Source organism: Panthera onca, chromosome C1 (assembly GCF_046562875.1).
Source record: "Panthera onca isolate mPanOnc1 chromosome C1, mPanOnc1 haplotype 2, whole genome shotgun sequence".
NCBI classification, from domain to species: domain Eukaryota; kingdom Metazoa; phylum Chordata; class Mammalia; order Carnivora; family Felidae; genus Panthera; species Panthera onca.
In genome coordinates, this window is record NC_138346.1 from 68211133 (window position 1) to 68237948 (window position 26816).

General features: G+C 37.6%; 1 long non-coding RNA gene across 1 annotated transcript in view; it reads left to right on the forward strand.

Annotated features, from left to right (window-relative positions):
- The first annotated feature begins 4631 nt into the window (after window positions 1–4631).
- LOC132670811 (uncharacterized) overlaps window positions 4632–26816 on the forward strand; it is a 185120-nt gene continuing 162935 nt past the window's right edge. The window contains exon 1 of the long non-coding RNA XR_009606928.1: window positions 4632–4813. This is a non-coding gene — a long non-coding RNA (uncharacterized LOC132670811). The remainder of the gene's footprint in view (window positions 4814–26816) is intronic.

The window sequence follows — 26816 nt, forward strand, 5'->3', positions numbered from 1 at the left end:
GCTCTAGAATCTTTTTTTTTACCCAGTGTATTCTTAATGGGAGCATGAAAATTAAGTATAAACAAGAAGTTCTGGTTGTTTGGGTCGGGGGGCGGGGGGAGGGAATTCAGTTTCCTGTCTGACTCTTAATGAGGATCCCTAGAGGCCTGGATTTGGGAAATACAGTCAGAAAACCATGGAATCACAAAGTATTTGGATCACTGGGGTAAAGTAGAATTTTTTTCCCCCCAGGGCACAACAGGGTCCACTAAAATATCATGCTTATTTAACATATTTATATCCATCATTTTTTGTGATCTCTGTAGCAATGAGAGTCATTTTCTCATAATACTCATGAAGAAGAGAGTTAGAGCCATCAATTGGGCTGATCATGTGGACATCACCATTGAGGCCTAAAGCCAGGCTTTTATCTCAAGTTAAAAGAATGCAAACCTCAAATATTTTCCATGCAAGACACTGCTATACACATTAACAAAGTAGTTGATAAACTAGTAGTTATTGTTAACTAGAGAGGCAGGACAGTGTGTTGTCCAAAAGTTCACGTTCCTGAGTCAGACTACCTGGGTTCAAATCCTGCCTATACCATTCACTAGATCTATGACCTTAGGCAAGTTACTGAATTTCTTTGTTCTTGTTCCTTATCTGTACAATGTGGTTGTCATAATGTGCACCTAATAGATAATTTTGGAGTTGAAATGAGTTAATATAAGAAAAGGCCTGGCAATAGTAAGTGTTCAATAAATGTTAGCTCTTTAGAGTACTTAGAGTAAGCCAGAACCATTTTTTGTATGTACTATTTATATTTAATTCATACCCCAAAGCAGTGGTGTATTTAAAAATTTTTTAATTTTATAGAAGAAAAAAACCAAAGGTCAATAATTATAAGAACTCTATAAAGATAAATCATGAATCTGGAAATTTAACTCAAGTCTCTAACTCCAAAGCCAATGCTCCTAATTATTATTTTTAAAGAAATCGTAAAAACTTGTTTTTAAATACTACGAAGTTTCATTGAATTATTTTCCCAAATTCATGCTGAATAGTAACAATTTTTAAATTTATTTAATCTTATTCTTCTGATCATTTGTTTTTACAATAGCCCCATTAGACATGGAGTAGGCAAATATTGTTCCTTATAACACAAGTTATTAAAAACATGTTTACGTAGAAAAATACCAGTAGTAGTATCCATATTAATGCAGAACAAAATATGTGGGAATGTAAACTCCAGTGTGGAATTTGTTCTGTCTCCCTGGCAATCAGTTCTGCTATTTTGTGTTTGATAGTCCTTATAGATTTTCATATTTCAGTTACTTCTTTTTTGCTGGTGCATTACATAAAATACCTAGTAATATTTAGAATAATCATCTCCCATAATTAGTATTTCACAGCATATCACTGAAATTGATCATTATTTCCTTTTGATGGCAAAGGTATCAGAATATCCCTTACAGAGTTCACTTCTGCAAAGTGTTAATTTCCCATCATTTTTTTATTTAAACAAGGATGGAAGAATAGAGTTCAGAAGGTAGTATGTATTCTTATGACCAGCAATTAGGAAATTGAAATAAAATTTTAAAAGCTTAATGGGGTTGGAAATGGCAAACTGTGCCCTACTAAATTATCAATTTGTCAACTTTGAAATAATTCAGTAGAACCATGAATCTCTCATGAGTGACTATTAGATGATCTATTATGAGATAAGTCAATGAACTGAGTCTAGTTTCAATTGACTAATCACACACCTAAAAAAAACCCATAGATATTATTTCCATCTCCTCTTAAAACTTACTACTACTTAGCAAAGTGGACCAAACTTTAATGGAGAAAACAACTGGTCTACTCTTTTGCCCAAGAAGTTGTCCTTTTCGTTTGGGATTGAGGCATGTTTCCTCTATTGCAAAGGGCAGTTCATATTGAGGCTGTCATTTATATTGATGTTCTTTTTCAAAATGACACCTCCATGTAATTTTTTTCTGCAGAAAAATTGGACTTCAGTGTTCAGGGTCATTGGTAAGAGATCTTTCACTGATTCAAAATTCATTTAAAATTTTTAGGAAGAATGGGAAAAAAACAGAACGAAAACTCCCCAAGAGAGGTAATATGTACCTTACTTGGAAAAGCTAGTGCATTTTAAATGGACTCACCAAATAGAAGACAAGTTTTTTTTTTTTTCCTTTGCCAATTTAATAACAACACATGGGAATTTCTTTCTCTAGAATTTTGTGAAAACTTACAATTATCATAGGACTGAGTGCAGTTTGTTTGCTCCCCACAAAAGCAGAGATGATTTTTATTGACCAATCTTTGATCCGAGAGATTAAAGAAAGTACTGCATGAGCAGTGAGAAGGATAACACCACGGGGGTCAATAGGCTTTACTGCTATTGGAAATGAAAGTGAATCATCCCATTGGGAGATGGGGTAATTTAGCATTCTTACTGGGAACTCAAGACTTTCTTTTTCTCCCTTTTTTTTGGACAAAAAAATTCAACTTATGAATAGGTTTTTCCATGACTTAATACCATGGCCACACATGAGGTCATTTGGAGGGCACTAGATTCACCAACATAATTCTGTACAATGCTTTTTAGCCCAAATGGCCTGGCTGTCACATTCTCACACACTTGATTGAAATGTCCCTAGTAGACTTTTGGAATGCAGTCTGAAGGCTTAGTGACTCAATATTTTCACAGTGAATACATTTCCAATCTCATAGAAAGTTGCCACTAACTATCGCTCATGTTATATCTCTTTCGGTTTTCCTCTGAAATACTGTGAATAGAGCAAAATTCAAGTTTAGCTGAGTTTTGCGAAAACAGGATATCATAAATCCACACTGCCATTATTTGCCGTTATAATTACAATTCTGTTCAAGTCAAGATTATCTAGCCTACCACCTTTCAATTGATAGTTGATAAAATAGTTACCTTTTACTTCTATTGTCGTAAATAGAAGGGTATTTTTTCCCCCTTTCTTTTTTCTGTAAGCCAAGGAGTAAGGGTTGGAAGCATAACATCTGGTATGATGGTGACTGGGGATAATACTGAAATAGAATTGTTTATAGAATATTCACCAGGACTCCTGAGGCCTGACAAAATGTTCACGTTATGCTTCTTCATTTCTTTGAAAGATTGCCAAAGAAATTTCAGTGAATTTTCCAATTGTAGATCTCTTCTAATTTGCTAAAGACATATGAAGCTTGGGGCAATTTATTTTAAACTTTTGACTGATTATTTTTAACAGAGTTCTTATTTGAAAATTTAAAATGCCTCTGTTCTTCTCTCTATAAGTCTTTGGATATAAGACAGGTCTTTCATATTGATTCTCAATAATGTACCACCCAGAGCTATTCAGTTCTGGTTCCAGTGGTTTCTAAAGCTGATTTAGTATTGGAATTACATAGAGAACTTAAAAGTTTTGATCAAAACTATTGTTTCCTCTCATCTTAAGTCAAGTGTCCATGTTGCTTTCCTTAGCAAGTGTATCCAACTCAACTCTCCACATCGTGTCTCTCCTTTGTTGGATTATTTCATTCTAATTTAAAATTGTGATTAATAATGAGCATAACCCTCTTCTCCTTAGGGGAATATTTATTAAATTTTTTGGAATAAATTTAGTAATGTATTAAGTACATTAATATAGTTTTACATTTATTTACTTAGATTCCCCTGATACCATTCAGTAAATATTGGCCATACCAAATGATGCCCAAGTGGCTAGAAATAGTGCATTCTTCTATTCAAAATGTTTACTTTGGTTATTAGTGAGACTCTGTATAGTGATGAAGTCTGATTCATTAAGTATATTCAATATAGTAAATTTTGACTAATGTCATAAATAAAATTAATAGAAAATAATAAATGGTTCAGGAGACTGAAACTCTTTTCTAAAGTAAATGTTGATTTATTTTTGACCTGAGGCAAATCAATTAATTTGAATCCAGTGTATATAACTTAGGAACAATCTTTTGTTTGGAAGGCAGACCTGAGTCTCTAAGATTTTACTGAAACTCATAAAAGATTTCTCACTCTTAAACTGGGCAACTTTTTTTTTTTTTTAGTGTTTATTTATATATTTTGAAAGAGAGAGAGTGAGTACAAGCAAGGGAGGGGCAGAGAGAGAGAGGGAGAGAGAGAATCCCAAGCAGGTTCTGCTCTGTCAGCACGGATCCTGACTCAGGGCTTGATCTCATGAATCCATGAGATCGTGACCTGAGCTGAAATCAAGAGTCGGATGCTTTAACCAACAGAGTCACCCAGGAGCCCCTAAAGCAGGCAACTTCTGATTACTGTGCACCATTAGGTAGAAGAATTGATCTTAAACTTGATCTGAATGCCAAAGGGGAGTATGGAGTAACCTTAGTGCTATAGATCCTGTCAAATTCCTATATGCTAAAGTACAGTAGTTATAATTATTAAAATTATAACAATAATAATAGCTAATATTTATTGAGGCCTTACTGTATATCAGAAATTGTCCCTTACTTGGCATGCCATTTGATTCTTAAGATAAACATATGAGATAGGTATTGCAAGAGACAGGATGTTTGTGTTCCCCCAAATTCATATTTTGACATATAATACCTATTGTGATGGTATTTGGAGGCGGGGCTCTTGGGAAGTAATTAGGTCCTGAGGGTAGAGACCTCATGAATGGCATTAGTCTCTTATGTGGAAAGGCCAAGAAGCTGGCTTGCCCTCTCCATCATGTGAGGAAACAAGGAAAAGTCATCAGTCTGCAACTGAGAAAGCAGCCCTCACCAGAACCTCATCACGCGGGCCCTTCGATGTGAGCTTCCAGCCTCCAAAACTGTGAGAAATAAATGTTTGTTTTTTAAGCCTTTCAGTCCACAGCTGTTTGTTAGGGCAGTCCAAACTGGTTAAGACAAGTATTAATGTCACCCCTCTTGTAGGGGTGAGGAGACCATAAAATACAAAAAGCATGCCTAGACTCAAGATTCAAATTCGGGTCTGTTTGCCTCTGGATTCTACTTGAAAAACCTGTCTGCCATACTTTTCCCCTGCACTTTTGTATATTCACAGTCTATAACTGTGCACCACCTACATCAACTTCTCAAAGTCACCAAATTTCTTGGGGGTAGTGTTTGCCAGCCAATTATTCTTTTTGGGGGGCTTTGCCACTCTGGGCAAATATTTGAGCACCTGATGACTATTTTATCAAATTCTGTCACTAATATATAAAAGTAAGTGTAAACCAGAAAATGAATATGCTTATGCTGGATAGATATATGAAAAAACAATTGTGAGAAAGATGGAAATAAGTAAGCCCTGAAAAAGAATGAACCCTAAGCCTTATTTGGAAGCTCAGTGAACTTAAGCCGGCTGACCACGAGTTTAATTGTTAAGAAAACATTTATAGTATAGAATGTGTGTGAAATATTGGAAACAGCACCAAAGACTGCTTCTAAAAATCTGTGTACTTGTAGTTTGTAAACTTTTAAATTTTGTTACATTGTATAAGTCATTTGATGTTCATACACTGTATTTTTTCAGGTACTCATTATGTGTAAAAGGAAGGGACTGGGTTTAGTTTAGCTTAACTTTACCTAAGAATAACATATATTCCAAAAAAACAAATGGACTGATGTTAAAGCCTCCAAATGAACACCTGATTGTTTAATCAGACTCAGCCAAGGACCTAAAAGCTTAACAGGACACTTTCTAGGTACAGATTGCAGAAGCTCTATTTTCTATTATTTTCCCCTCACAGGGCCATTCGAATTTTCAGTGTCCTGCAGTGGATAAGATTCGAGGCTTTAGAACACACAGACCTGGGTTCAAATCTTTGCTCTACTACTTATCGACTGTTAACCCATCAACACTAAGCAATCTTGTGCAAGTAATAATCTCTTTCTTCAATTACCGTGCTTTGAAATAGAATTAATGCTACTTGCCAAATAGAGCTCTTACTAAGATTATTCCTTATTTCATACACACACACACACACACACACACACACACACACACACTTAGCGTATAGTGTTTGGCACTCAATACATATCAATTGTTTGAATTGTTATTGTTATGAAATCTCGAGATAAGGCAAGGTCTTTGGCAGAATGATTGAGATTATGGGGCCACCGGGGAGAGTTTGTACTTCTAAAGATTCACAGAAGTTGTTAAGTGAAAGAAACAGTAATTCTTCTCTGGCCACTGAAACTCATAGGAGGAGTCCTGGTTTGGCACTCTCTTCACGACGCAGAGCCAACCTTGCACCTCGTGGTTAATGAGAATGGTGTTATCTATTTCAGAGAATGTCAGCTCAGTTCCAATTGTTTGCTTTCTTTGCATCCCATAGTTAAATGCTACACTAGTTTACAGAGGATTTAGGATGTGTTGAAGATTTGCTCATTCCCTACCTATTTTTTTACTCTATTAAAAACAAACACTCCACATCATTAAATGGAAAGTGGCGGTTATATTACTTGATCCATTTCCCCTAGGGGTTCTTCCAAGGATCAAAAGCTTCAGCCTTGATCTTCGTTTGCATATATCTACCATCTCCCGTCATATTATAGTTTAACTCCACAATTATGTTTTGAGCTAGATATTTCTCAACTTTGGTATTTTACAAAGCAAAAGTAAAAATAAATTGAGTTTTTTGAAAGGTTCAATGGTGGCATTTTCAAGAAAAGCAGGAACTTTTTGATATAAACATGAAAACTTTCCCTCTTCAGAAGATTCAGGCCATTTCCTGAGTTTTATCATATCAAGGAAATATTTGTAGTTACTTCCTTGGAATAAGCAACATGAGAAATAAAAAAACAGTTTCATGGTTGATTGATGTCTTTTTAAAGTTTCTCTTCTTTTCTTCTCTCTACTCCAAACTATTTGATCGTACAATTATTGTTTGAGTACAGAAGATACACAAGTAAATCTTAAATTTTGCATTAAAATATAAAAAGCAATAATAGCATATTGTGTATAGCTTCAAATTTTCTCCAATCTAGTCTACAGTTCAGCACAAGTAGGAATCATGTAGGTGACATTATTACTCAACTTCTACAACTACTGAGAAGAAATTACTTTTCAGGGAGAATTTCTGCTTCTATAGAATAAGGCCCCAGGACACGTAGAGTCTCTATAGCGTTAGGACTTCTATAGTTGAATTTTATTTGGAAAATCCCAGGACTGTATTATACTTACCCGCTTCTGAATGATGAAAGACTAAGTCAACTTTGCTTGTGGTTAAGCTTCAGTTTATGAATAGAATATTATCCTGTTAGTGATGGAACTCTGTATGGCATAAGTTTTGACTGATTAACATCTGGAAAATGGGAGTATTATTAAATAGAATTCTCATAGGCATATGTGCAAGAAAAATTGCTGTCGGCTCATGGAAAATCAAGTTTTTCTTTGTTTATTTGTTTCTTTTTTTAAGTTTATTTATTTATTTTGAGAGAGAGAGAGAGAGAGAGAGAGAGAGAGAGAGATGGAGAGAGAGAGAGAGATAGTCCTAAGCTTTGATGCTGGGCTTGATCTCAGAAACTGTGAGATGATGACCTGAGTAGAAATGAAGAGTTGGAAGCTTAACCCACTGAGCCACCCAGGGGCCTCCTACCTTACTTTAGATACCACTCATAAGCTCCAGGGCCCCCAGGTTACCTGAGCTTCTCACTAACTGGCTACAAATTTCCACTACCTCTCAGGCTCCATAATTCACTAGAGTGACTCACGGAACTCAGGAAGGTGCTAATTTACGGTTATATTTTTATTATAAAGGGTGAGGATTAGGAGCAGCTAAATGAAGAGATGTATAGGGTGATGTCTCAAATGTGAAGCCTCTGTGTTCTCAAGACCCATCATCCTCTCAATAAATGTGTGTATCAGTAGCCAGGATGCACATCTGAGCTTTAGTGTGCAGGGTTTTTATTAGAATTTTATTAAGAAAGCATGACTGATTGATTCATTGGCCATGTGATTGAACTCAATCTCCTGCCCTCTCCCTTTTCTGAGGTTGGGCTGATACCATGTGACACAAAGTCTAAACCCTCTAATGACTTGGGAGTTCTTTAAGGTAAGGCCAGCCCCCATCCTGAAACAATATAGATGCCCACTGTGAGTTACCTCATTAGCATATACTCAGGTGTGGTCTGATAGGTCCATCAGGAATAGCAAAGACTTCTATCACTCAGGACATTCGAAATCTAGAGTTTTTCTCTCTCAGGTACAAGGGGACAAAGAGGAGACATATTTATTATGCAACACTGAAGTTTTAGAGATTATGGGTTTTGTTGCATTCCTACTATGCAGTGTCTAAAATAAAAATACACGTAGAGTATCCTACTCATGGGAACAGTGTGAGTAATCTTACTGGGGTGCATCAGACGTGGCTTGCTTCATTACAGCTCATGCGGTCCCTGCATGCAAATATCCTCTACCACCTCCATGAAGCTGAATCTCATCACTTCTTTAACAACCCCAAGGTACACCTCTTCCGGGAAACCTTTCCTGTTTCGTGCACTTTGTGCCAGTGGTTTTCGTTTATACAATCCTAACTTTATTAGGCCATATATAAGTGCATGCACATTAATTATCATTTAACTGCTTAGTTTGTTTCTACAGACATTTGGGTTTCTGACAACACATACTGGGCAAGAAATTGGGATGCAAAGAATTAAAGTTGGTTGAGGACAAAGGAAAATTAGAGAGACAGGGTGATTTTGATCCCTAAGAAGTACCAAATAACCTGTTTACAGTTTTTATACCAATTCTAGAAGAATAAGGTTCTGCTCTATGTCTGGCACTCGTCTTGGTTCTTGGATACAGTGCTATTCAAGATAAGTGAGCTCCCAGGGACAACACATTTTAGAGAGACGAGAGAGCTAGCAATAAGCCAACACATGCATGAGGTAATTTTAGAGAGTGATGAGGGAAGTAGAGAAGAGGTGAGGACAAATGTGTGGGGCAGGGAGGTGGCTTCAATTTGGGTGGGTCATCTGAGAATGTGATATATGGAACAGGGTGATATGAAGGAGTCACACAATGACCTGGGGGGCAGAGCACTCCAGGCAGGGGGGACAAGTGATGCAAAGGATCCAAGACCAAACTGTGCTTGATATATCTGACCAAAAAAAGGGTAGAGTATCTTGTGATCAGAGAGTAAGGAAAAATGAACTCACAGAAGAAGGCAGAAACCATGGCCATTATAAGGAATCAACATTTTCTGAGTTTTATGTACATTATATAATATATATTATAATATTATATATATATATATATATATATATATATATATATATATATATATATAAATACAGAAATATAAGGAGGAAATAGGGGTGCCTGGGTGGCTGAATCAGTTAAGCATCTGACTTTTGCTTTCGGCTCAGGTCATGATCTCACGGTTTGTGAGTTCGAGCCCAGGGTCGGGCTCAGCACTGACAATGTGGAGCCTGCGTGGGATTCTCTCTCTCTGTCTTGGCCCACTTGGGACATCTCTGGAGACTCATCCTAGGATACAGGTCCACTGGCTCAGTGGACCCAAACCAGGGCTGCCCTGCCTGGTCATCTTAGGCATACAACTAGTGGGCCTCTTCCCCCTCCCAGGCTATTCCTGCAGGGCGTGGGGAAGCTGGGGAAGCAGAGAGAAGTCTGTGGTGGGCATGGAGTGAGGTGGGGGACAGAATGACCTGCTCCCCATCCTGCTATGCCCCAGATCTTGTGATTTCAGACTTTGGAGAACAAAAGGAAGGCGGGTGAGGAAAATAAGGGTAAGTGTACTAAAAGAGGAGAAGGAGGCATGCACAACTCTGCCACTTAAAAGTAATTCTGAAAACAGAATAGAGCTCCCTACCCTAACAAGGCCATCGGTGTGGAAAGGGGAGCAGACCCCATGTGTCTGAGAGGGGACCACAGGGCAGCCGCCAGGCTGAAGCCACTGGCACACATTGTACCCATTAGGATTCCCTTCTCAGGCGTTTGCCCTGTTTATCATTTCGCATTTCATCTTGAGCGTCCACTCAAGTCACTGCCCACTGTGTCTTCATCCCCTTTTGAAGAAAAAAAAAGAAATTAATTAAAATAAATAAATAAATAAATAAATAAATTCAAAACAAGAAAGAAAGAACCCATAGTCCAATAGTGTGCACTAACTACAGTCAAAGTATCAACTCATTTTACTTCAGTACTTTTTTCTGCATATGTAGAAATTCATAACAAAAGAAATACATATAAAAAAACAAGATCAGGAGCATGGGCATAGTTTTGTGACTTGTCTTTTTTTTTTTTTTTTTTTTAACCTAATAATACACCGTGAACATTTTTTTCCATGTCAATACGTATTGTTTTAGGACATTAATGGCAGCAAAATATTCCTCTGTACATGTGTGTCATATTTATTTGAACTGTGTTTAACTACTCATTTTTAAGATAGTTTTTTGTTTCAATAATATTTCTTGTATTCAAAACATTGTATACATTTTTGGTTATCCCTTCTGGTTAAATTCTTAAAATGGATTTACTAGGTCAAATAGTACAAACATGCTTAGGGCTTTTGATACGTAAATCTCCTCCCAGAAATGTAACAATTTGCCTATCCAGACAGTGATTAAAGTTTCTGATTCACTGCACCCTTATCTCACAAAGCACTGCAACTGTAATGGGTAAAAATCATACCCTATAGCTTTTTACTTGCTACGTTCAATGACATTAGAATATTTTCCACTCCTTTATTGGCCTTTGTATTTTTTGTGGAAATTGAACTGGTATATTTTTCAGAAAGCTTTTCTCAATTCGCTAGGCAAAAATTTCGCATCCTCTTCTGCGTTTCCAGAGCGTTTTATCTTTGCTTTGTGGAGTTATTTTCTCCCTGGAATAGTAGCATCGCACGGAAACGTCTTAGTTCCTGTCCTCGGCGGAAGGTTGAGATCTTTGCCTCTTTTCTTGGATTTGGGCACCGTGTAACACAGAAAGCAAGTACTTAGGCTGTATTTGTTGCACCAATAACTGATCCTCACACTTATTTCAGCAGATACTCGTGTAGAGAAACTGGTCCTGATATTGGGGTGTTATTCTTATTCATGTTCTTAAGGATATTTTTCAAATGAATTATCAGTTTTTGAAGTGGTCGTGTTTTGATGAGGTCAGTTCGCCAAAACCCGGTTTACTGCATCATAATTATCGCTCCACTATCATATTTCTTCATTTCCCATTATCCCGGTACACTTCCTTGATTTTACTCCAATTACGGGCTTTTTGTCAAATACAATAGTCCTTGAGCTGTTTAGTTTATTGAGACAGTTCGAACTGTACTCTGTATCAGAATCACCAGGAGGTCTTGTTAAGCCAGATTAATGCTCTCTACCCTCAGAGTTTCTGATAATGCAGGCCTGAGGTGGGGTCCAAGAATTTGCATTTCTAACATGTTCCCAGGTGATGCTGATGCTGCTGGTCTTCAGATTGCATTTTGAGAACCACTGGCCTAAATGATAGTCAGCACACTTAGTGTCCTTTTGGAAAGAAACAGCAGCTACGTCTTTGCATAATTTTCTTTGTGAAGTGGGTCCCGGTAAGGGCCGTAGAAATGGACTTTGAGAAGAGAATTTTGTCTATAGCTTTGGTAAGCGGACTGCCTTAATGCCTCGCATTTTCTCTTGCTGGGAAATTCTCCCGTTGAGAGGACCACCACAGTTAGCATTTTAGAACTTGTTCTGCTTTAAAGAACCAAGTGAGTTCAGAAGAGAGAAGAGAGAACAATGGGAAAGGACACCTGTGATGGACACGGGAGGGGGGTGCAGGTGTGATCAAATGAGTTCCATCAAATCACCAACTCTCCCAACCCCCAGGTATAGAAGTTGGCATATTGGCTCTACCGAAGGCTGTCTCCGAAGGGAAATGTCATGAAAGTATAAACTGCTGCTTAGGCAGCACAAGTCCCGCGGGGGCGTCAACTTAAACAAAATTAAAAAAAAAAAATGTGCCAGCTTCAAGTTGGCAATTTTGAGTTCACTTCACTATAGTCAATGACGCACCTTCACACAGTAAGCGCAATAGAGACAAAGAGGTGCCTTGCAGCTGCCAGAGAGAGAAAAGAGTCCTCTGAGATGAAATGTTAACATAAGAAGTGGAAATGGTTTGTCATAGTCGCAAGCTGGCTCTTTGGGGTTCACTTTCCTATAGTGAGTGAACTGTAGTGTGGTACCCTAGCAAAAGAGTCTCAATAAAATTAGAACGATCATTTAAAAAGGGCAGAGGGAGAGAGAGGCGTAGAGAGAGAAGGAGAGAGGGTTCTTTCTTTTGTGTGTGTGTGATAAGAAGCTTAACAAAAGTGGAAAAACGCTTTATATGGATGTGAGTTTTCATGGCAGGCTCAAGCCGGTACTCTGTTGCCTTTATTATAGACTAAGCTACTTTAGCAAGCAAAGGATAATGGAGAGACAGAGAATGCTGGAAACAACAGTCAGGTGGGAGGGGGGAGAGACCTTTTGACAGGGAATGTTCTGTAACTAAAGCAACAATATACATTTTCTGTGTGGTTTTTCACACACTATACTCCTTATGAGAAAGAAAACGAATATGTTTCTCCCTGAACGGAATTTTTGAAGTTCTTTTGGAATGTGAGTTAATAAAAATATTAATTTTTACTTGCAAAATAATGTTGTATTTTATTTTATTTATTATTTAAATTTATGTTTGAGAGAGAGAGACAGAGTGAGAGTAGGGGAAGGGCAGAGAGAGAGAGAGAGAGCGGGAGACACAGAATCTGAAGCAGGCTCCAGGCTCCGAGCTGTCAGCACAGAGCCTGATAAGGGGCTTGACCTCACGACCTAGGAGATCATGACCTGAGCCGAAGTCCTACGCTTAACCGACTGAGCCACTCGGGTGCCCCAATAATGTATTTTATATTTACGGCCAGGAAAAGCCTGCGTACATAAGAGAAAAGCACAGCTGGAGTGTGTTGACATATGAATCATTTTAAAATTTGTTTTCAACACATGGTAGTGGGAAAATAAGGGGAACTTGTTTATTGGCAAACAAAATAATCAGCTAGACTCCTTGTTCTTTTACTTCCTGAAATGTACATAGGGGTCAAGCAAGTCCAGAATTGGTGGGAGAAATTGAGGAATTGCAGTAAATAACTTGCCGCCTTATTTCCACTGTCAGCTTGAATTTTACTTAAACTTGTAGGTTTGTTTTGTTTTTTTTCTACTTACATGGGACTCTATGGGGTCATTGAAAATGAGGTTTGGAAGAGACATTAAATATGACCTATTGACAGATGCCTGAATTTATTGGACAATATCTCCAACACACTGCACTCCAGCCACTTCTTGAATGATGGTACTCTCTTCGAGGTGGTCACTTCCATCTTTAAATATCTTTGACCATTAGGGGAGCCTGGGTGGCTCAGTCGGTTGAGCACCTGACTCATGATTTTTGCTCAGGTTGTGATCTCACATTTCTTGAGATCGAGCCTCTGGTCAGGCTCTGCACTGACAGCACGGAGCCTGCTTGGGATTCTCTCTCTCTCTCTCTCTCTCTCCCTCTCTCTCTCTGCAACTCTCCCCAACTCTCTCTCTCAAAAGTAATAAATAAACATTAAAAAAAATAAATGTTTTTGACTATTAGAGTGAAAAGTCCATCTTCTTGTAGCATACCTTGTCCTTCCATTTAGGTTTGTATTTAGCCAATTATGTTCTTCCTTCCCAGTACAGTCCTACTAATGTTTGTGGACAACTCTCCTATCTTCTTCTGCTCTACAGGTTACAAATTCCCAGGTCCTTCACCATTGATTGTGGTGTTTAAGGTTGACACTCAGTGGCTACTGTATAGTATTGGCTCCTGTTAAAATCATGAAGTATAAATCTCCCAAATCCTTTTTATTTTCATACATGTTATCATAAGTAGTTACATTTATTATATTTTATTTGTGCTGATGGTTCACTAGATTCAAATATAGGGCATAATATTTATTCCTATTCAACCTCTTCTTATAAAAATCTATGTTTTTTCCTGTCTGTGGAAATATTTTGAATTGAAACTGTATCAGTCAACATACTTTATGTCATTCCAATTTTTGTGTAACTCACAATTTAGCATGCTGTGCATGTTCACGTGTATATGTGTGGACACATGTGTTTCCGTGTGTGCATATGTGTGTGGTTCTTCAGAGTGGGGTAGTGACTGAGAACTCCTTCTCTGAAATCACACAAATCTGATTCATATTCTGCCTCTGTTACTTTTAGCTTGTGACCTTTGGCAAATGACTTAACCTTGCAAAATCTCTACTTTTGCTTATGTGAAATGGTTCCTACCTCAATGGATAACTATAAGTTATAAGAATAAGGCATGGTAATGTGTATATAGTGCTTGGCATGTTCCTGGCCCATAGTAAGCAATGGAGGGTAAATTTCTTTAGCTCACTAATTCTTAGGTTCCTGATTCATAAGATATAAAGACATAAAATGATGATAGTACTTTTCCCATTGAACTGTTGGGGGAAATTAAAGGAGTTAATATATATAACAGGCTTAGAACAGTTTCTGGCATATCGAAGTTACTACAGGTTAGTTATTATCCTCATCAGTATTATTAATAATTATTAGTGTTAGTCCTACTTACACATATATAAAATCCCTAAACATAAACCGATTCTAGTCTCTATAACTTTAATTAGTACGGTGTCCATATTTTATTACAAATATTTAATTCTTTCAATTCAGGAAACATTTGTTTATTCTGATCGTTGTTGTGTATTGTGTAGGGCACAAAGCTACATGAGAAATGCTTGGTTCTCAAGGGAGATTCCAATCTAATTAGTTTCTGATTGAGAAGAACCTCTGGTTTCCAAGAAAGCTGAAAATGATTTTTCTTTTCAAAGAGTAAGATCTTCGAAATAACTGTGAGACTCTAATTTCCTCTTTTATGGAAGGTCATCATATATATATACATATATGTGTATATATATATATACATATACGTATATGTATATATATATATGTATATGTATATATATATATCCTAGTGTCTTTTTCATTTTCTCCAATAACTGAACGTAACTCTAACAACCATTACTGAGCACTTAGCAGGTGTGAAGTGATGTGTGGGGTGTTTTTAAGATATAATTTCTCCCTCAGGAAGACCCTACAAGTCAATGAGCAGGGATATATGATCTTCTTACAGGACAGTTGGCCTGAAAAATTAGGAATAATAAAATTAGGAACAATAATATCACCTACCAAAGTGTTTACCATCTGCTTGTCATGTGCGCTATTATTCTACTTCAGAATAATAGTGTACTTTTTACAGTAGAAATGGCTTGAGAAAGCAGTTGAGGTGGAGGAAGGCTATTGAGCCAGGTTGTGGATGAAAGAAAATTGTTTTTTATGTTTGGCTGGAGTATGGGTTATGGGTACAGGTAGGGAAACATTGAGGTTGGAGATCTAGCTGAAGCATTTTCTAGAGTGTTACAAAAACACAAAGAATTTTTTTTTTTTTAATTATACACTATGTAAAGCTGCTACATTTTTATTTATTTATTTATTTAAAAAAATTTTTAACGTTTATTTATTTTTGAGACAGAGAGAGACAGAGCATGAATGGGGGAGGGTCAGAGAGAGAGGGAGACACAGAATCCGAAACAGGCTCCAGGCTCTGAGCTGTCAGCACAGAGCCCGACGCGGGGCTCGAACTCACGGACCGCGAGATCACGACCTGAGCCGAAGTCGGACGCCCAACCGACTGAGCCACCCAGGCACCCCAAAGAGGCTACATTTTAATATACATTTACTTTAAGTATTTTCATTTTTTTTACATATAGAAATTATTTAAACCCACCATGATAATTTTTTATGCATATATGTTACCTCTCAGAATGTCCTCAAAAATTAAAATGATAAACTTGACATATTATCTGCTGTCTTACATAATAATATTTAGCTAACCAATTCCAGTTTTTCTTTAAGATATAACAACACTGTATAGAAACAACTTCAGAGTAACTATTGGTTTCAAAACAATGGGTACATGTATTGTTTTATATTTTCTTATTTTTCATTATTGAAGCCTTTTAGATTTTTTTAAAAAAAATTCATGCTGCAATTTGGTAAATTTACTAAGTTTTTTATTTTGGGTTCTGAAAATGAGCTTTGAAATATCATTATGAGGAAAAGAATCTAGAAAGGTTATATAAGACATCAGAATACTAGTAATGGCAAACATGATCACAAAGCATTTTTGTATTTGCTTTATTTTCGAATAACCAGCATATTTTCTGGCACTTGGTAGGCATTCCATAAAATAAAAAAATAAACTAATATAGGTATATCTCATTTTATTGTGCTTTGCTGATATTGCATCTTTTACAAACTGAAGGTTTGAAGCAACCCTGCATCGAGCAAGTCTATCATTTTTCCAGTAGCGTTTGTTTACTTCCTGTGTCTGTGTTGCATTTTGGTAATTCTTGCAGTATTTCAGCCTTTTTCATTATTATTCTTTTTGCTATGATGATGTGTGAACACTGATCTTTGATGTTACCATCGTTCTTGTTTTGCCCTTATAAGTCAGATGATGAACTTAATTGATAAGTGTTTTTTGTGTTCTGACTCTCCACTGACCAGCTACTCCCCATCTTTTCCTCTCTTGGAGCCTCCCTAGTCCCTGAGACACGACAATATTGAAATGAGGCCAGTTAATGACCCTACAATGGCCTCTAAGTGTTTAAGTGAAAGAAAGATTCACACATCTCTCAGATTAAAAACTAGAAATGAGTAATCTTACTGAGGAAGGCATGTCAATAGCTGAGACAGGCCAAAAGCAAGGACTCTTGCATAACTTAGCCAAGTTATAGATGTCAAGGAAAATTTTGAAGAAAATTAAAAGTGCTACTCCAGTGAACCATGGATGATAAAGAAAGCAAAATAGGCTTGTTGCTGACATGGAGAAAGTTTTAGTGGTCTGGATAGAAGACCAAGCCAACCACAACATTTCCTAAAGCCAAAACCTAATCCAGAGCAAAGCCCTAAGTCTCTTTAATTCTATGAAGTCTGAGAGAGGTGAGGAAGCTGCAGAAGAAGAGTTTGAAGTAGCATAGGTTGGTTCACAAAGCTTAAGAAGAGAGATGCCATCTTGATAACAGAAGGGCGCAAGGTGAAGGAACAAGAAGCTGTGGCAAGTTATCCGGAAGATCCAGCTAAGATATTATGAAGGTGGCTACACTAAACAACATAGTTTCAATATACATGAAACAGCTGTCTATTGGAAGAAGATGCCATCTAGAACTTTCATAGCTAGAGAGAAGTCTTTGCCTGCCATCACAGCTTCAAAAGTCAGACTGACTCTCATTAGGGGCTAATGCAGCTGGTCACTTGAAATTGAAACCAATGCACATTTACCATTCTGAAAATCCTAGGGTCCTGAAGAATTACGCTAAATCCACTTTGTCCATGCCCTTTAAATGGAACAACAAAACCTGCATGGCAGCACATCTGTTTACAATATGGTTTACCGAATATTTTTTAATACTTTTTAATGTTTATTTATTTTTGTGAGAGACAGACAGAGGACAAGTGGGGAAGGGGCAGAGAGAGAAGGAAACACAGAATCTAAAGCAGGCTCCAGGCTCCAAGCTGTCAGCACAGAGCCCGATGTGGGGTCGAACCCATGAACTGCGAGATCATTACCTGAGCTGAAGTCGGGTGCTCAACTGACACACACCCAGGCACCCCCAGTTTACTGAATATTTTAAGCTCACTATTGAGACCTACTGCTTAAAAATAAAGATTCCTTCGAAAATATTGCTGCTCATTGACAATGTACCTAATCACCCAAGAGAGCTGATGGAGATGTACAACAAAATTAATGTGATTTTCTTGCAAGCTAACACAATGTTCACTGTGCAGCCTAAGGATCAAGGGGTAATTTTGACTTTCAAGTCTTATTATTTAAGAAACACAGTCATAAGCTAGCTACAATATATAGTGATTCCTCTGATGGATCTGAATAAAGTTGAAAACCTGCTGGAAAGGATTTGCCATTTTAGATGCCTTTCAGAATATTTGTGATTCATGGGTAGAGGTCAAAATATCAATGTTAGCAAGAGTTTGGAAGAAGTTGATTCCAACCTTCATGGATGACTTTGAAGATTCACCATGTCAGTGGAGGAGGTAAGTGCAGACGTGGTGGAAACAGCAAGGAACTAGAATTAATATGGAACCTGAAGATGGGACTGTATGGCTTCAAACTCTTGATAAAACTTGAATGGGGGCGCCTGGGTGGCTCAGTCGGTTGAGCGCCGACTTCGGCTCAGGTCACGATCTCGCGGTCCGTGAGTTCGAGCCCCGCATCGGGCCCCTGTGCTGACAGCTCAGAGCCCGGAGCCTGTTTCGGATTCTGTGTCTCCCTCTCTCTGACCCTCCCCCGTTCATGCTCTGTCTCCCTCTGTCTCAAAAATAAATAAACGTTAAAAAAAAAAAAAGAGCTTTAAAACTTGAATGGATGAGGAGTTGCTTCTTATGGATGAGCAGAGAAAGTGGTTTCTTGGGGTGGAATCTCCCAGTGAAGATGCTGTGAAGATTGCTGAAATGAAAGCAAAGGTCTATTACATCAACTTAGTTCATAAAACGGCAGTAGGATTTGAGAGCATTGATTTCAATTTTAAAAGAAATTCCATTGTGGGTAAAATGCTATAAAGCATCCTTGCATGCTATAGAGAAATTGCTCATGAAAGGAGGGGTCAATTAATGTGGCAAACTTCATCGTTGTCTTATTTAAGAAACTGCCTACAGTCACCGCAACCTTCAGCAACTACCACCCTGATCAGTGTGTAGCCATCAACATTGAGACAAGGCTCTCCTCCAGCCAAAAGATTATAACTTGTTGAAAGCTCAGATGATGACTAGCATTTTTAAACAATACAGTAGTTTTTAATTAAGGTATGTACATTTTTTTTTAAGACATAATGCCATTGCACACTTAGTAGACCACTGTACAGCGTAAACATGACTTCTATATGAGTTGGGAAACCAAAAAATTCATTTGGCTTGCACTGTTGTGATATTTGCTTTATTGCAGTCGTCTGAAACAAACTCTCAATATCTCCAAGGTATGCCTGTAAGTGAGACTAAAATTAGGAGTCTTATTTCCAAAATACTCCGGAGCACGAATCCAAGAAACACTCGAGTTTCTGTCCTTAGGCTGCTTCTCAACAAGCTATCTTGGAAATGGATGGTATTAGTGCTAATGGAGATTCATTAACAGTATGTATAGCTCAGGGCAAACAAAAGTTTATTAAGTAATATCAACTTTATTTAGAAATGGAAACCCATTAATTTTTTTCTTGCTGTTAATGATAATAGATCATGAATTGAAAGTAGACTGTAGAGATGGAACCTATCTTAGAGACCATCTGGTCCACCTCACTGATTTTACAGATGAAGAAACTGAAGTTCCTAGTGACGGACTCATCTGTAATTCGTTAACGTTCATGATTAGAAGCCGCAGTTCCTGACTTCCAGTTGCTCTTTCCTCCCGTATCACGCTGCCTTCCTGCTGTTAAGCTCTGTATGGAGATTATGTAAAGTGTTCATTTCACATATTTAGCAGTTGCTCTCTAAAACGATGTTATGAAACTACCGAATTTTCATTGGACCTGATGCTAATGAACACAGCATGTTGATTGATATTTCTTTTGTTACATTTGTCACATTTAAAATAATTCAATTGCAACTTTGACCATAGCCTCAGAACACCATAAAGTGAAGGACGTGTAGTATATTTCTGCCCTTTCCAGGCAAAACCATATGGAGGAAAATGATCTTTACCCTACTATAGATAGAAAGGGTTAGCTAAAATACATGATATGCTTCAAGTCCTTAGTCAAGATGCCTCATGTCACATAATTTGTTTTTCTTCCGCATACTGTCTTATGTACTTTTCTGGAATGAAACCAATACCCTATTTTTAAATTTTTTTTTTTACTTTTGATTCTGGGAAGTCATTCATAGTTGCTATCGTCTCTACTCTAATAGATATTCGTTTACAACTGTTAATCATTCTTCATGGCAGGGCTCCTATTTGAGCTGAGATTTAAAGAATGAGTGAATCAATAAATGATAGAATAGTGACACCACTGCCTTTATTAGAGAGAAGGATACCTTTATTTCATGGTATGTTTTCATGGTTTCAGGGAAATGGAGACTCACTGTGAAAACAAACCCAGTTTCCTGCTTGCAAAGGTTAAACATTCATTTCTTGCCAAGCTATTAAACTGGCAATTATGTTTTTTAAAGTGTTTCTGCATCATGTTATGTTCCTGCCTTCGTATGATGTCCAACCTGAATTGACATGACTGGAACAGATGCTAAATGACTGTCCTCAAGTCACTTGTGTCCTATTTTACACTTCACTTCATGAACTGCGCTAGGCCAGGAGAACGTTCACTCTCCAGCTCCAAGTAAAACCATATGTCTTCAAATCCATGGGATATAGGCTTGTGGTCAATTTACCTCCCACCTGGTCTCACCGTTGCTTTCTTAAAATTTAAGTGGAAGGGAACTTACATAGCCATAAAAGTTTAAGTTACAAGAATATGTATTTTTATATTTAAGTTTTTAATAGAATTAATTTTTTATTAGTGTAGGTCAGGGAATAAGCAGTAGTTTTTACCGGTTGAAGTATAATAGTGCAGAATATTTGTCAGCTGGTTTTGTGTAACGGGCTGAGGTTTGAAGTGTTTTTATACAGAAAGATTATGAAACTCAGATAGGGCTAACTTGTTTTAGAAAAGTCTTTTTTTTTTAATGTTTATTTTTGAGAGACAGAGAGAGACAGAGTGCGAGCAGGTGAGGGGCGGAGAGAGAGGAGACAGTATCTGAAGCAGGCTCCAGGCTCCGAGCTGTCGGCACAGTGCCTGATGCGGGGCTCAAACCCATGAACCCTGAGATCATGACCTGAGTTGAAGTTGGCGCTTAACCCACAGAGCCACCCAGGGGCCCCTTTTATAAAAGTCTTAATAAGCCTTTATTAGGTGTTTACTAAAGGTGTTATTTTGAAAAGGAAACATGCTAAACTATTGGGGCTACAGGAGGAATGATATTAAAATTGAACGTAGTGGATGCAAGCAGCCCTCTGAATGGTGACAGGTAGGGAGGAAGTTTCCCATGGTTGTGAACTTCTACAAAGAAGTGGCCAGTAAATCCTGCAGTTACTTCAGTTCGCATTGGTCTTCCGAAGGGATTTCTATTTGCCTTTCTAAAGGGCACTTCCCTTGGAAAAGTGAAGCCTCTCTACGACACAGGTCCGGCAGGAGTGGATCCTATTTACACATGACTCACACTGACACTCAGAAACAAAGCAGCGAATTCAACCTCAGAAGTACCCCCAGTTCCAGAACACTCCATTCAACCCACTTTGCGCATAGCGAGGTCTGATGTGAGGATAAATGTTCGAGCTGTACTTTTGTGTAAAAACAGAGACATGCATAGTGCTTTTCCTGAAGGCCACTTTGAAAGAAATACTCTACCTATAATAACAAGGAATCAGTGGTCACACTCCAGAAAACAGACCCACAAACAAAAAGGCAAATCCATAACAGTGATCACGAAATCATCAGAAATTCTTTCACCATTTGGAGAGTATTAAAGAGGGTAAGAACCGTCTCCTCCTCGTTATGAAGAAAGGATTGGATTCGTAGCATATCCATTCAACCTGCAAATATTTTCTGAGACCTGGAATCAGCACTGTGCTAGGCACTGGAGATAATGACCAAAGGTGGTGTCATGTTGATCGTGATGACTGCCTCCCTTCGGTGGTCTTGCTTTATACTTGAGAGGTCCTGGTACAGAGCCCTCAAATTGGGTAGATTGTAAAAGAGACTCCAGGTGAAGTGAATGCAAGAAGGAGGTGTAGAAGTGTGATTTGGTGGTGATAGGATTATCAAACACTTCCAAATGAGAAGAGAAGTCTGGGGGAATGTGGGGGGTAGCTGTCTAACCTCATTAAAAAAAAAAAGTCCTTTTCCCTCATCTTGCTTCCAAGGGGAGAGGGGTAATGAAAAAGGATAAAACAACACAAACATTCAGCTCATCTCCCCCATTTGCAGGAAAGTTGCTCCAGATAAGAAAGGACATCAACTGGAATCTGCTAACTCCTAGACACGGTGTTCTATCTTCAAATATTTCAAATGGCTAATTGCATTGTTATTTTCTAATAAGCCAAGAAATCCTTCTCCTTTATCATTGTTCTAGTGACCAAATATTAAAATTCCGGTTTTTTTTAAAAAGGGAAAGAAGCTAACACTTTATTTATTTATTTATTTATTTATTTATTATATGTGTATTTACCCCACAGAACACACGTATTTATTTCACTAGTTCTCAGATATTCTGGGGAAAGTTAGACCAACTATTGCACAGAATTTGCCTTGCTGTCTCGTGTACTCTGCCAGAATTTTCTTTTTTATTTAATTGCCTTATTTTTAATTTTACCTTCTTGCTCTAGGCTTTATATCAACTTTCAGTTTTCAATGTTTACACACATTAGGTATTTGTAGACAATTCTCGTGTTTCCCTTAGTTAGCCAACTGCACGTGTATTATTTATTCTTCTAATATTTCCTCTAGAGTAAATACCTCTGGTTCCTTAATTATTCCTGTTGATTTCTTCTGAACTTCCTGCAGCGTGTCTTTCTTTTTCTTATAATGAGATCCCCAAACTGAATGCATATTCCTGCTTCAGTCTCTCCTGAATCACAAAGAGGGGACTCTTCCTCTGTTCCATAACAATTTTCTTCTTTTGCATATGCAGGTCCGGAATAACAATGACCTTCTTTACTTCCCAAGTTTCAGTATGAACCTGCTCATAATTACTTTCTGGTAATATTTAAAATATCTCAGAAATATGAACTCACTTCCCGTCTTGTGAATGCAGTTATTTGGTAGATTTGGGAAATTGTGATCCCACGTTTTTGGAGGCTGGGGCTTTCAAATCACTGTGTCATTCTGTTTCATGATGATCCAGCATACTGTAATCAGGTACAGCCGAAAGTCCCCTTTTGCAGCTTTTCCAGGCTTCCATTCCTTCCTCACTGATGAAGTGTCAGGAAAGGAAGAGGCCTGGCAAAGTGAATTCTTTCCGAAGAGGGAAGGGGCTTTCACATATGTGAAAGAAACGTGTCCAGCCTTTGGTTTATTCTCTAAAGAGGTTTCATAGAAGTTATTTCCGTGACTCCTTCCTTTAGTCACTTAGAATGCTGCCTTAATGAATTTTCCTGAAGTATCATTTTAGAATGTTACTCTTAAATACTTCTGTGTCTTCCCATTGTTTATGCGGCAAAATGTACTCTTTAGCTCATCTATTATAAGGATCCCTCTAAATGAGTTCAGCCTGGTGCCCACTTTCCCCTTTCAGAAGATCTCTGAGGGCATGTGTGTCTGTGCTTGTGTAAGTCACTACGTCCACATTTTTGCGCATAAATTTCTGTTAACTGTATGACTTTGTTTTTGTACCTCTTGAACATCCTTGTAAAAGCCTACTAGAACTCCATTATTCCTTGTTCTTAGTAATATTCATTTGACCACATCACTTGCTGCCTTACATTTTTAGTATCTCTTCACATATCCACAGTGCATCTCCCTTCCAAAATTGCAAGCTCTTTTAACAAGATGTTCATTTTCTTTATGTTGTTTGGAACAGAGGAAAATCTCTCAAAAAGAATGAGTGGAGAATGATTTCCCACATTATCCCTAATGCTGGAGGGTAATGAAAATACCAAGTGTTAGTAAGTGTTAAAGGCTCAGTTGTGAACCCTCACCCCTAAATTTATATGTTGAACACATGTACCTTACAACATGACCTTACTTGGGAATAGGGTCATTGCAGATGTAATTAACATACTGGAATAGGTTGGGCCCCTAAGCCAATATGTCTGAAGTCTTTATACAAAGGGAAAATTTGGACATAGAAACACACAGATGCTAGGAGAGAGGCTTGAAATAGATCATTCTCTAGCATATTCCGAGGGAATATGGTCCTAAGACACTTTGACCTTGGACCTCAAATCTCCAGAACTGTGAGATAATAAATTTCTGGTGTTTACGCTACTCAGTTTGTGGTACTTTGTTACAGCAGCCCTAGTAAACTAATATAATAAGAAACTAATAATACTTTAGGAACTAATGATGCCCAGTCAGTAGGGCTACCATTGATAGTCATATTTTTTCTTTCTTAAAAAATTCATTTATATTGCCTGAGAGACGACTATATTAAATTAATAAAACAGTCTTGAACATCTCTTTGGATACAGAGTGTTGTGAATCCTTTCTGAAAGACAAGCCCTCTCATTATGCCCAGAGCAGACAATTTCCTAAGTATATCTTCTGCTTTCATGGCCTTGACTTGTACATTTTTTCCCTCTGAGATTTCCCACTCATGTTGACATAGATTTGCTGTGCGTGGTGAAGTGACAAAATCAATGAAAAAGACACGTGACTCTCTGCTTGTAAAAGGACTTTAGTTTTTCTTGCTTATTGTATAATGTAAGCCTACCAAACTATGTTTATGAAGTAGTTATTTCTTTGATCCGTTATATTCCGTGTGCAGCTTAGAGGCTTCTCTGAGAAATACCATGTGGCACATTTCCAAAAATTTCACTTTCATAAATATAAATTTATGTGACCCTAAAATGATAACCTTCCTGTCCTAATGATTCTAACAAATACGGTGGTTAAGTCAGAAGTTCAATTTGAAAGACATGTATCATTGTTCTTTCATTTCCTCTTTCCATGAAAAAAAATCCTATTTCTATCCAGAGTGCCAAAGGGTGTCTTTCTTTTTTCCCACATTCCTCACACCTATCTGAAATACGTAACATGATTCGAAGCTGAAATGTCTGGGTCTAAAGTTATCTATATAAATATAACATTGCCTAAATTCTAAAGATACCCACTAACCACAAACTTATAATCAGATTTTGTAGCCAAAGAGTCATGTTATCAGCTTTGTCTTTTGGAAATGTGAGTGCCCCGTGGAGGGGAGTCCTAGGGCTGTGGCATTGCCTAGAAAAGCAATGATGAGGCTCAGATTAAGGTGTAGCTGTTTAGATAGTGAGGGGGAGCTAAAGGTGGTCAAATTGATAGAAATTGGTTTTCATTCACCTTGGAAGTTGTGAAAGAAAGAGAACTTGTTGTTAATCCCAAATTCATTTTTAGTAGCTTAACTTGTAAGGCTATTGACAGAGAAATCCAGTAAGAACTATGTAAGGTATTGTTCCTATTGTTTTTGTCATTATTTACCAGTCCAGGGAAACATAAAAAGAAAACCTATCTTCTCATCATGAAATGAATTCAAATGAATAGAATGAATGGGTTTCCTAAAATTGTATTATTATTGGCTATATAATTTGAGAGAATAGTTTATACAAATATGGCCAAACATAAAAGTACAGGAAAAAGAAAATTTTCAGTAGAAAGAAATCAAAATTTAACAATTAAATTAGATAATTTATAATAAGATAAGATGAAGATTGCCGATACATTATGAGAAATAATCTACAATGCCAATACACTGTTACTCCTGTGAGTTCACTGCTCATTGAGAGGTGTTGCCTTAAATATTTAAAAATTTCTTCAACTACACTTTCATTACTGAATTTCAAAATTAATAATCTAGCTTTAGTCACCTATGTCATGTAGTTGGCCTGAAGTTATAGCTCTGGTGATCCCAGGTTAACATTTTACATTCTGGTTTTCGAAGAAAGTTGTTTTGTTTTTTAGATAGGTGTAACTTTGAACATGTGATTATTGATGATTTTTTTTTTTAGGAGACAATGTAAGCAGGTTGTAATTATAGGTCTTTCTTTTTATAGTCCTCAATGAACCACTATCCAAACAAATCTTTGTCAATTTTGTATAAAAAAGATACAAAATTCTATCCTGAGAGGTTAAGAGAAAAATTACCAGGTGTACTCACAACTGCAAAGAAAAGATCTTTCCCCTCCCCCGCCGGTCCTGAAACCAGCCAGGGCGTGCCCTGTCATAGTCTGACATAAAGGCGGGAACCAATCAAGTTCTGCTGAATGGTTTGAAATAAAGGCGGGAACCAATCAAGTTCTGCTGAGCGTTCAAATTTAAATGTCAACCTATAACAACTCTGTAGTCTCAAAAAAATCCCTAACTTGTTTGTGCCTGTCTATAAAAGAAGCTGTAAGATCCTTGCTCGGGGCCTCTTGCGTCACCGGCAACGAGTGCGCGGAGGACGGGGTTCGAACCTGCAGTAAACGACCCTTGCCGCTTGGCTTTGGCTCTGGACTCTGGTGGTTTGTTTTCGGGGGGGGGTCTCTCGAATCGGGGCATATCAATCCAAGGACAGTTAGGTTACTTCCATTTCTTGGCTATTGTAAATAAAATTGCAGTTCACATAGGGTAGCATATATCAGATGGTAGCCACATTTGTGACAAACAGCAAAATGTATACAGAAAATGAATCACTACGTTGTACACCTGCAACAAGTGTAACATTGGGTCAACTATCCTCAAAAAGTGTTTCTAAAAGATACAAAACTCAAAACCTTATTTAAAAAAAGTAACACGTGGAAATCATACATTAAAAATTATTTAAAATAACAGTGTCAGAAAGTATAGAGAGAAAAAAGAATGATTTTTCTTAAATTCTATACCAGACATACTATGTAATTAATTTCCAAACTAAAACAAATGAGTTAGGTACCATTATACCTACTTCAAAGATAGAGGGGGTGCCTGGGTGGCTCGTCCGCTTAAGCATCAGACTAAGCATCAGACGTTGGCTTTCAGCTCAGGTTGATGGGGCAGGTTGAGGACAAAGTGCAAGCTAGGGCACCA